Raw genomic sequence first — 10,976 nt, 5'->3', positions numbered from 1 at the left:
TGGTTGCTCCTTCATCGTCGAGGGACGTTCGGGGAAGGACCGGAGGTGGGACGCCGACGGCAGGGAGGTAGGTGAGGCGGAGGGTCCCGGATCCGGCGACGAAGCCATGGATGTTCAACAAGAACATCATGTTCGCGTTCACCTCCGTGGGCTGCTGCTTCTCCAACATCGTCTGCAAGAAGTGGTACATCGACATGAACAATAGGTGAGAAAATCCTTCTCCGTTCTCATCAGATCTCGTCGTAGTGGGTGGGTTGGGTGTGGTGCTGATCCCTGCTCTTGTGTTCTATGGGGGAGTGCAGGGCTGGAGAGTTCAAGGAGCCGGATTGGTTCTTGAACAGAAAGAAGGGTGGCATGCTCGAAGGACTACACCTTTATTTGGTTCCCAAATTTTTCATAAGAATCTGCAACCGTATGAGTGGCAAGTAAATTTGGCATAGGTAAACTGAAATACTTCATGTTCTGTAAACATGTGTGCTACTATAGTGAACCATATGGGATGCTTGAAGCAGGATTTAGTTAATTAGTTTGTGCAAAGACGCTGTATGTGGTGCAGTAAATACATCTGCTCTACTAGAATTCATTCACCTCATATCTTGAAGTCGGTTTCATATAAATGCTTTGAGATTTACAGTTCTGGTTGTCGAATGGACAAGCCATCATACTGAATTCCACTCTAAGCATCTCCAATTGGATTTTGCTTTTGCAACTATTCAATTCAGCGCATCTTGCAGTACAGTACTGCAGCGCACGGAGGAGCGGCGCAACCTGTGGCGCGAGCTGCTGTACAGGAGCGGCGGAGGGATGGACCTTTTTGTTGTTCCCCGCTCACGAGCTGTTCTGGGTACGCGCTGTTCTTGGTGCGGTTTAGCTCATGGGGAAAATAAGCAGATGTTTCTTCAAGTAATTTGGGTAGGCGTTCGCGGAGCTTTGGATGTAAATCAGGGTAGGCGTTCGTTGAGCTTTGTATTTAGATTGATGTTTGCCCGTCCAAGTTCATGTGTTCTGTTCTTGTTCGCAGTTTTCTTTTTGGTGGGAGTGATGGGGATAGATTCAGAACAAAAGATTTACTCCCTTTTTTTATTACTTTTTCTTGGAAATCTAAGTGAATGAAGCCATCCATTTCTTGAAAGCAACTAACTATTACTGAGTGCTAAATTAGTTTTTTAAGATTCAATTTAATTTGAGTGGTTAACTATTACTGAGTTGGTGTGTGTGGACTTCCTTTTTTTCTTAGTAGTTCTCAGGTTGTCTCAAGCTATTACTCTCACAAAAAATTACCAGGGTTAGGAGATGATTTCCTGTTTTGATTAGGAATGTTCTAGGGTTTGGAAATAGGAGAGTTGGTTCCCAATTACAGTGATATTACTTATAGATGCTGGTTCTTTCCAGTAATGCCACAATTTGGGTGTAGTATGGTGTTTGAAATGATGCGATGAGCTATAATTTGCCACATTTTTTCTAATCTCTGACTTCATACACGTCCTGTCTTACACAGGATTTGGTCTTTAAGCTACGATTCCACACCAAGATTATGTTCTCTGGAGCTAACCGTGCTGCTGTGCTGGACAGGTAGACGAGGGCCGGCCTGCTGCCGATACAAGCCGTCGAGGTGGACGGCCAGCACTAAATCATTTGCAGGTGCATGATGATGGCCGCATCTGTTTTGTTAGCACGTTCCTATTAGTTTTTAATCAGCGGGCTAGGAATGGTTTCCCCATCCAACTAAGCTATCATTATTTTTTTTGGAAAAGGAGGATGACCCCCGGCCTCTTCATATGGGAGATGCATGCGGCCATTTTATTAATAGTAGTGGCGAAACTATTACTTGATAATGCGCAGAGTAAAAAAACAATGATAGACATTTTGTTGTTCCCCATCTCAAATGCCGATTTTGTTTAATGATGCTGAGATGATTCAACTTTGGAGATTTTGACGCGGTTTCCATACTCAATGATTTTTCTGAATGGGTAGTAAATATTTTCTTGACCGGTGATATTTCTTGTTGTGCAGGTATCTAGAGTTACATTCCGGTGGCTGAGATGCATATAGTTGTTGGCTGTAGTTCCTTCCATTTGCCCGCTCGACGCTGAGATTGACCTTCTATGTAGCATGCAACACTCAGCTGGGAAATGTACTTATAGGAACTAATCACTTACTTTGCTGAACTCAGTATGCTGTCCAGTTTCCGCAGACATTTGTCAACTGGCAAGAAGGTTGAAGGCACATCGACTTGCTTCGATTAATTGGTACTTGATCTGTCAGTTAATCTTGCTTGCATTTTAGTGTCTGCATACGTTTGATTATCTTCCTTGTATCAACCATGAAGATTTCGATGTTGGATTTCTGCCTATGTTCCTTTATGTCCCATTTTGTGGGTGCTTTTTTGTTGTTGAATTTGTACGTCAGTATTTAGACTCTTAGTTATGTGTTCTGACTATTGAATATTGATAACCATAAGTAGTCTGACTGGAGTTGGGAAGAAACTCCTGTAAATTGAATTGGATGGCACCTGCCTTAGCCTGATGTTATTTGCTACTGCATACATAGCTGACAATTCAACCAGAGGGAGCAGCAAGCGACGGAGGCTCCTACACCCCAGGGGCTCGCCTGGGTGGCCCATGCCAGGGAAGAAAATGACAGGGAAGCAACGGTGGCTGCTGGACGCATGTCATGCTGGCTCTTGAGAGTTGGATCTTTCGCGGCCTTGACTGGATGGCGGAAGATGCGCCTCCCAGACGGCTGAGCAACTTCAGATCCGGCTGGAAAGGGGTAGGTTTGTTTGTTCTCCACCCCATATGAAGTACTACTTTTCTAAATTACTTTGCAGTATTCTTAGTGAGCACATGTATGTAGTTAGTGTTTACTAATTTTCAGAATTGTCAAGGGTTGGGCATTAAGCATATTAAGTGCAGGGAAGGTTCACATGGCGTGATGTGAAGATGTAGGTTACCCAAGATGAACCTGAATTTCTTGCTCCTGGTACATACTCTTCCCAAGTTCCCCTTTGTGGCTAATTCTGGTTTTTTTTTGCTTAATTCAAATCTGAATTAATAATTCAGATTTTTTGTTTCCTTAATTGAAATCTGAATTAAATTTTGCTTCATTGCTCAGTAACACTGCCTTCTAATCTGAAAAATCTGACAGATATCACTACACCCTTTTGCGTATAAAGCACATGTTTCATAATAACTAGATGAACTACATACATGCTCTCCTTTTTATTGATTAGTTGGTTTAGCCCCTAACTATCTTATATTATCTAAAAGAAGGCAGGCATAATTAGTTTTCCTGCAATTTTTGTTAGTTCTCTGTATTGTTTTCGTTGATTTTTTATCTATTCTTCAATATCCACTCATACAGTAGCAGTACATATGTACACATTTTTTGAATGCAGCTCAAAGGAATAGGAACGTTTCCCGCAAAAAAAAGGAATAGGACTGTACTCCTCCCAAAAGACAAAAGCAAGAGTAAGTATTGCTTCTCACATCTTATAGAAAATAATCTCACAAATCAATTTTTCCCTTGAAATAAGGTTCTTAGTGAGGGCTTCCTCTAAGATGCTTTCAGATTTTTGATTATCTAGCATATATATGCAGTGAAGATGTCTCTCCTTTTTGGTACCACTCTGAATAGGATACATGGTGTTCATGTTTTGTTAGATAATTTTATTCTTGTGTAGTTTGATTTAAAAGATGATAGGTCAGAATAACAGGATGCGATTAGTTTTGCTTTTGCTGCTGCTACACATGATTTTACTTTTGTTTTTGATTGTTTCTTTTTCAGTTTCTTAAGGCTAGAACACTACAGTGATTGATTAAGCACCTGAAGGATTAATGAAGCTGCTTGGACTGAATTTCTCTTTAAAATACATGGTGCTTGTTTGGGATGATTGGGCATAAATAGTTGGGAATTGGTTTTCTATTATATGCAAAGCTTCAAGCCTTGGGGTCTTGCTGACATTAGTTGTTTCAAGTTCAGACCTTTTTCACCGCTGACTATACTCTCTCAAGTTCTGGTAACGGCGGGAGGGAGGCAGAGCAGAGACAAACGGCGCATTCCGTCATGCATGTGTGTGGATTTGTATCATCCTACTACTGTGTTTCTTTGTTTTACAGTAATAAATAAAGAGATGAATCAGATTTTCTTTGGTTCGTTAGCAAAATTTTACACATCAAGTATTTTATCTCAGATCTTCTATTTCGGTTTGGTATATGAGCCTTTCGCCCATAGACTAACATGTCCCTTAACCTGTCTGCTTGGTGATACTTTTCTGTATCATCAAGTAGTTACGGATTGAACAACCAGTTACTGATTACGCCTTATCTCAATGCATACTAACTTTCTATGAGTACCTGGTTTGCTGCAGCCCTTTGCGCCATTGGCGCAACGGGTCATCTAGTAGAAGAGAAAAATGAACCGAGGCGTGTGCAGGTTGGATTCTTAGCATCGAGTCTGTATGCGTGCCCCTCTTCTCCTCTATTTTTTTCTACAACTCATGATGTATGGAGAACTATGAAAATTTCCATCATTTAATATTAGGTAAAGAAGTAATATTTTTGTCCTTATGAACAAGAGTATACTGATTATTTCTACCATGGTGTAAAGAATTTTATCAAATTGCCATGGTCTACCAAGTAATAAGGAACATGCTTGCATAGGTACGACATCACAATCAACATAATCAGCATATGTAGAGATACTAAAATGCACATGAACAGTACGTGTTACCTTAACCTTGTCGCTGTTGTTGAACCATTGGATGTAGTAAGGATGTGGATGTGGTCTTGTGGTGAGAGATAGCTTCTCCACCATCTTCATGCTAGTCAAGTTGTTGCAGCTCTCTCCATCTATGATGACGCGAACAGAACGTTCATTCACAACTCCCTTTGTATGGAACATATTGTGCCTCTTATTTTGCTCAGCTTGTGTAACCTGCACACTCAAAACACGTTGAGAAACTAAACATTCATATATGTCAGCATCTTCAATGGCCATGTATTGTGTCTCATGATAAGAATCATCCCCACCGTGTTCTTCACTTGTAATAGGAGCCAAAGTCTCCTCATCATAGTCACTAACGGACTCATACCCACAATCCTCAGTAACAATAACAATCATCACACGTTTAGATGGGCATTGTCTCGCATAATGACCTCCACCCTTGCAATGACGACAAACAATATCATGTGTTTTCCCTGTTGATGCCATGGATGAAGAAGAGCTCTGTGCAGGCCCAGAAGGTGTGCTCTTGGCAGATAGTGGTGGTTGTGCCTGCTTTCTTGTATCATGGTTGGTGGTGGCAGCTGACGGAGGCCCCGATGCAGCATAACATGTGGAAGTAGAGGATGCACGCGGTGTCCTTGATGAAGGTCGACCTACAGAAAAATTAGTTTGCGCCAATGCCAATCGATCCTGCACTTCGCGTTTAGCTTTGCAAGCAAGATGGAATAAACGAGTGATATTATTATATTCCTTATACTCTAGAATGGTCTGGATCTCTTTATTTAATCCACCATAAAACGTGCAAGCATAGCTTCATTATCCTCAACAATACCACATCTAATCATACCAGTTTGTAATTCCTGATAATATTCTTCTACAGAATTTTTCCTTTGTCTCAAACGCTGCAATTTTTGAAGCAAATCATGTTAATAATATGGTGGAACCCAGCGAGTACACATAGCATTTTTCAAAGCTGACCAAGTAGCTGGAATAGGATATAATCTACAATGTTCAGACCACCAAACACATGCAAAACTAGTGAAAGCACAAACAACAGTAGGAACACGTCTCTCTTCGGGATATTGTAAACATGTAAAATGTTGTTCAGTTTCTAACTCCCAAGTAAGATATATATCAGGAACGTATCTACCCTCAAATGATGGAATATTCAATTTCTGTTTAGGGAGATGGTCATGATCTCGTACCTGAGGGGAACCCTACCATTGCCATTATTTACATGTGGACGACCTGGTGGTTGTGGTGATGGCGATTGCACGTAGTTCTGATTTTGATCAACCTCATCCTCATAACCTCCCACATAATAATCCTCCTCCGCATCAGCGACAAGAGCCACAAAAGTATCAACAGCAGCACCAACAGTCTGGCCAGGCTCAAGAGGGACACGGCTCGCTCAGCGGAGGGTTGTTTTGCGACGTGGAGGTAGTCGTTGTTGTTATTGTTGTTGCTGCAGAGGTGCGGCAGGTGCAGCCGGTGGTGGTTGTGGAAGAAGCGCAAGCAGTTCATTAAATTTGTTATCGAGCTTTGTTTCAAACGTCTTCTCAAAGCCAGTTACCTTATCCATGGCCTCATCAAAATTGTTCAGCACATCTTGCACCTGTTCAGTCATCACTTGCTGAAATTTATCATGAAACTCCTTATTCGTCATGTTCTCCCAGTCAGTCTCTGAGGGAGTCCTGGACTAAGGGGTCCTCGGGCGTTCGGCCTGTTATCCACGGGCCAGACTGATGGGCTGTGAAGACATGAAGGCCGAAGACTGCATCGTGTCCGGATTGGACTCTACTTAGCGTGGAAGGCAAGCTTGCCGACCGAAGATTCCTTCTCATGTAACCGACTCCATGTAAACCCTAGATCCCCTCCGTGTCTATATAAACCGAAGGGGATAATCCAGAAAGGACACCACATATACTCATTACCATACCCACATAGGCTAGACTTCTAGGATTTAGCCATTACGATCTCGTGGTAGATCAACTCTTGTAACACTCATATTCATCAATATCAATCAAGCAGGATGTAGGATTTTACCTCCATAGAGAGGGCCCGAACCTAGGTAAACATCGTGTCCCCCGTCTCCTGTTACCATCGATCCTAGACGCACAGTTCGGGACCCCCTACCGGAGATCCGCCGGTTTTGACACCGACATTGGTGCTTTCATTGAGAGTTCCACTGTGCCGTCAACAAAAGGTTCGATGGCCCCTTCAATTGTCAATAATGATGCTGTCCAAGGAAGAACCTTCCTCCCTGGACAGATCTTTGTATTCGGCGGCTTCATACTACAGGCCAACTCGCTTGGCCATCTGGAGTAGATCGACAGCTACGCCCCTGGCCATCAGGTTGGATTCGGTAGCTTGAACTACGTCACAGATATCCATGGAAACCTGATCTTCGAGGGATTTGAGCCCGCGGCGATCGCCCCCCTCATCCCGATGAACGTGACTTAAATCTGTCATCGGATCACACCCAGGAGATGGTTCCTGCGGCTGCAAGGACCTTAGAGCCGAAGCAGATCGAGCCATCCGAGGCCTCAGAGTCCGCGGCGTTGGAGCCGCACACGGACTCGACGCCCTGCAATATTCGCTTTAACGGAACTTCGGACTCGTCTTCGGATATAAGTTCCGGACTGTGTACGCCCGCGGACACCGAGCTAGATTGGTTATCGATCTTCGAGTTCAACGCCACTGACATTTTCCAGCACCCGCCTTTGGGTGACGTGCTAAAATCTTTAAAGAATTTGTCTTTGGAGAAGGAATCACAACCGAGCTATGTCCAGTTCGAGCTAGAGACGGATGTTGAGGAATTTTGCTTCCCACCCGCCACCCACTTCATAGCCACCGTCGATGACTTAACCAATGTGCTTGACTATGGCTCCGAAGACATCAACGATATGAACGACGATGCTGACAAGGAGCAAGGCCAAGAACAGCACCGGCAAGCTCCCTCGCAATAGACACAAACGCAAAAGCAATGGCGACAACACCGAAGGCACCGCAGTCAACGCCGGATTCAGTGGCTCCATGTCCGGCCAACGGAAGAAACCCTACAAAAGAAACAACGAAGGATCTTCCAGCCTGGACCGCATACTCAACCGTCCATGCCAAATTCATGGCACCCCGGATAAGCAAGCCAATCATACCAACAAGGATTGTTGGGTCTTCAAGCAGGCTGGCAAGTTAAACGCCGAAAACAAAGAAAAGGGATCACAAAGTGAGGATGAGGATGAAGAGCCCCGGCAGCCGAACACCGGGGGACAGAAGAAATTCCCCCCAAGTCAAAACGGTGAACATGATATACGCCACGCACATCCCCAGAAAGGAGCACAAACGAGCACTGAGGGACGTCTACGCGGTAGAGCCAGTCGCCCCAAAGTTCAATCCGTGGTCATCATTTCCGATCACCTTCGATCGATGAGATCATCCGACTAGTATCCGCCACGGCGGTTCGGCCGCACTGGTCCTGGACCCAATCATCGACAGATTCCACCTAACACGAGTCCTGGTGGATGGCGGAAGCAGCCTCAACCTGTTGTACCAAGATACAGTACGGAAGATGGGCATCAATCCCTCACGAATCAAACCAACAAAGACTACCTTTAAAGGAGTCATACTAGGTGTAGAGGCCCGTTGTACGGGATCAATCACGCTGGAGGTGGTCTTCGGTTCTCCGAACAACTTCCAAAGCGAAGAGTTAATCTTCGATATCGTCCCCTTCCGCAGCGGCTACCACGCACTGCTCGGATGAACCGCGTTTGCTAGATTTAACGCAGTGCCACACTATGCTTATCTCAAGCTCAAGACGCTCGGTCCACGCGGCGTCATAACAGTCAATGGCAATACGGAATGCTCCCTCGGAACAGAGGAGCAAACCGCCGCCCTAGCAGCAAAAGCACAGAGCGGCCTTCTCAAGCAGCATCATAATCCAGCTGCCAAGCCCCTAGACACCATCAAGAGGGTTCGGACTACAGTGCAATAGGATAGCGCGGCTCGTCAAGCGCTCGATTAGCAATTCGGCCTCCATCCTAGCCCCAATGAGGTAGTGGCATTCATACCACGCGTACACAATTACGCACTCAAAATTCCATGGACATCGATGGAGGCACCAGATAACCCGGGGTCTACAATTCGTCCCCGATCCCGGACACACATACTTTTACTTCTTTTTCTTGTTTCAGGCACCCTTTTCCACGGGCCTGATGTCACATCCCTAGTTCTGGTATGACCTAGGCTAGCCTTCTTGTGAGCATCATGTTTAAATTTCATTTAAATTTGAAATGGGGATTTGTGAAACCCTCAGAATCATTTCTGGAAATGACCCAGATAAAACTTGCTCCAAAAAGGTCCAAGAAAATGTTCATGTTGCTCTCTGAAAATATTGGTCAGAGGTAAAATTCAAACAAATATTTTCAGGAGCTCATAAATATTTATTTTGGCCATTTGGAATTAATGAAATAAATATTTGCCTTGGATATATATATATGTGATATATTTTATATATGTCCAAAAATTCTGAATTTTGCTGAGGAGCTCTCGAATAATACCATTAGCTCCAACAAAAATTGGCATAAGGAAATAAATAGGTTTAGTATTTTACTAAATCAGAAACAAATGTCAGAAAATAGAAAAGAAAACAAAAATGGAAAAACGCTTACCTGTGCTTACCTGCAGCCTGGCAGCCCAGTGGCCCAACAGGTCGGCCCAGCCGACTGGCCAGTGCCAGTCGTCCCTTCCTCGCGCCAAGAGGACAAGGGCAAGCGCCCCGCGCGTGCGGCCACACGCCTGGCCACCTCCTGCCAGTCTGCCTCACGCCCTCGTCGCCTTGGACGGCCTGGACGACGCCACGCGTCGCCCCGCACCTCTCTCACTCTCTCTCGTTCCTCCCCCTCCCCTGGATCTCTCTCTCCCACCGTGCCCGAGCGCCGCCGTCGCCACCGCTCGCCATTGCGTGCCCACCGTCACGGCCTCGCCCTCGCTTCGTGCCCAGATGCTCAGCGCCATCGTCCTCGTCCTCTCCGTCAAGCCACGCGTCGCCGGACGCCTCGTGGAGCCATCACCGCCGTCTTCTTCACCTCCGGTCGCCCGAGATCGCCGGTGCCGCTCCGTCGACTCCAGAGCCTCCCTCGAGCCGCTGAGCACGCCTGCCGAACTGCCGTGAGCTCTTCTCCGTTTCCCCTCCTCCCCGTGCTCGTTTGCCCCGCCTAGCTAGCTCAGCTGCCGCGCCCGAGACCTCATCGCCGTCGGCCATGGCGCCACCGTGGCCAGAGCCCGAGCCAGCCGCTCCCAAGCACTCGGCCGTGCTCCTGGTGCCACTAGGGTGCCACAGAGCCCCTCGGCTGGCCTCCCCATGCCCCGCAGCCCGCTCCTGCCCGTAGTCATGCTCCGGCCGCCGCCCCGAGCTTCGCTCCGGCGAGCTCCGCCGCCCCCGCAGCCTCCCGTCTGCTCCCCTAGATGCGCGCGAGCACCAGCTCCTCGAAGATGGTCTCCACGGCCCATTTGGTCACCGGAGGACCAAATCCGAGGCCCTCCGCCGTGTTTGGCCTCGCCGGCGTCGAGTCGCCAGCGGGTTTGACCCCGCTGACCAGGGGTTTGACCTTCCCCCAGGGGTTTGACCCCGCTGACGCGTGGGCCACCCCCTGACACTTTTAATTAGTATTAGTTTAACACTAATTAACCTAGGTTAGTTAGCTAGTTAGTCGCTGACTAGTGGGACACGACCGCACAAACAGTTTAGTTAGAATTAACTTAAGGCTAATTAACTTGGTTAATTAGTTGTGCCACTGACCAATGGGACCCACTGGTCAGGTTTGACCTGGACAACCCCGCTGACCTACTGACGCAGGCATGACGCAGTGCTGATGCAGATATTCATTTTCTGGTTTTAAATAATCACGAAAATCCAAAAAATGATATAAACTTCAAAAATTCATAGAAAATCAATCGTAGCTCAGATTGAAATAATTTATATATGAAAAATTATCAGAAAAATGCAATCTATCCATCTGTACCATTTTCATGCATGATAAACCAATTTATACTTGCTGTATAGGTGAAAACATATTAATGGCATTCATAAAGACTTAACTTGGAGTTGCATTTGAATTCTTGGTTCAAATGGACTTCATCCAAATGAATGCTAGCTGCATTAGCTCAAACAACATCACATCTACATGCCATGTCCATGCATCATATTGTTGCATATGATTGTGTTTTGATTTGTCAACAGCGTTCCTTCTCGA

At 45.8% G+C, this 10,976-nt stretch overlaps 1 long non-coding RNA gene across 11 annotated transcripts; it reads left to right on the top strand.

Moving 5' to 3' along the window:
• The first annotated feature begins 6 nt into the window (after positions 1 to 6).
• Positions 7 to 4,191, top strand: LOC119300717. 11 transcript variants are annotated; one of them, XR_005146663.1, is made up of 9 exons: positions 7 to 205; positions 303 to 440; positions 735 to 946; positions 1,573 to 1,641; positions 2,014 to 2,249; positions 2,551 to 2,772; positions 2,916 to 2,982; positions 3,398 to 3,470; positions 3,982 to 4,191. It is a non-coding gene; the product is annotated as an uncharacterized LOC119300717 (long non-coding RNA). The 11 variants fall into 11 exon arrangements; XR_005146664.1 differs by having other exon boundaries at positions 3,787 to 4,191; XR_005146666.1 differs by having other exon boundaries at positions 740 to 946; positions 3,398 to 4,191.
• Positions 4,192 to 10,976: the final 6,785 nt, after the last annotated feature.

Source organism: Triticum dicoccoides, chromosome 5A, assembly GCF_002162155.2.
Source record: "Triticum dicoccoides isolate Atlit2015 ecotype Zavitan chromosome 5A, WEW_v2.0, whole genome shotgun sequence".
NCBI lineage: Eukaryota > Viridiplantae > Streptophyta > Magnoliopsida > Poales > Poaceae > Triticum > Triticum dicoccoides.
The sequence above is the reverse complement of the archived record's forward strand: the minus strand, read 5'-3'. Positions and strand labels throughout refer to the sequence as shown.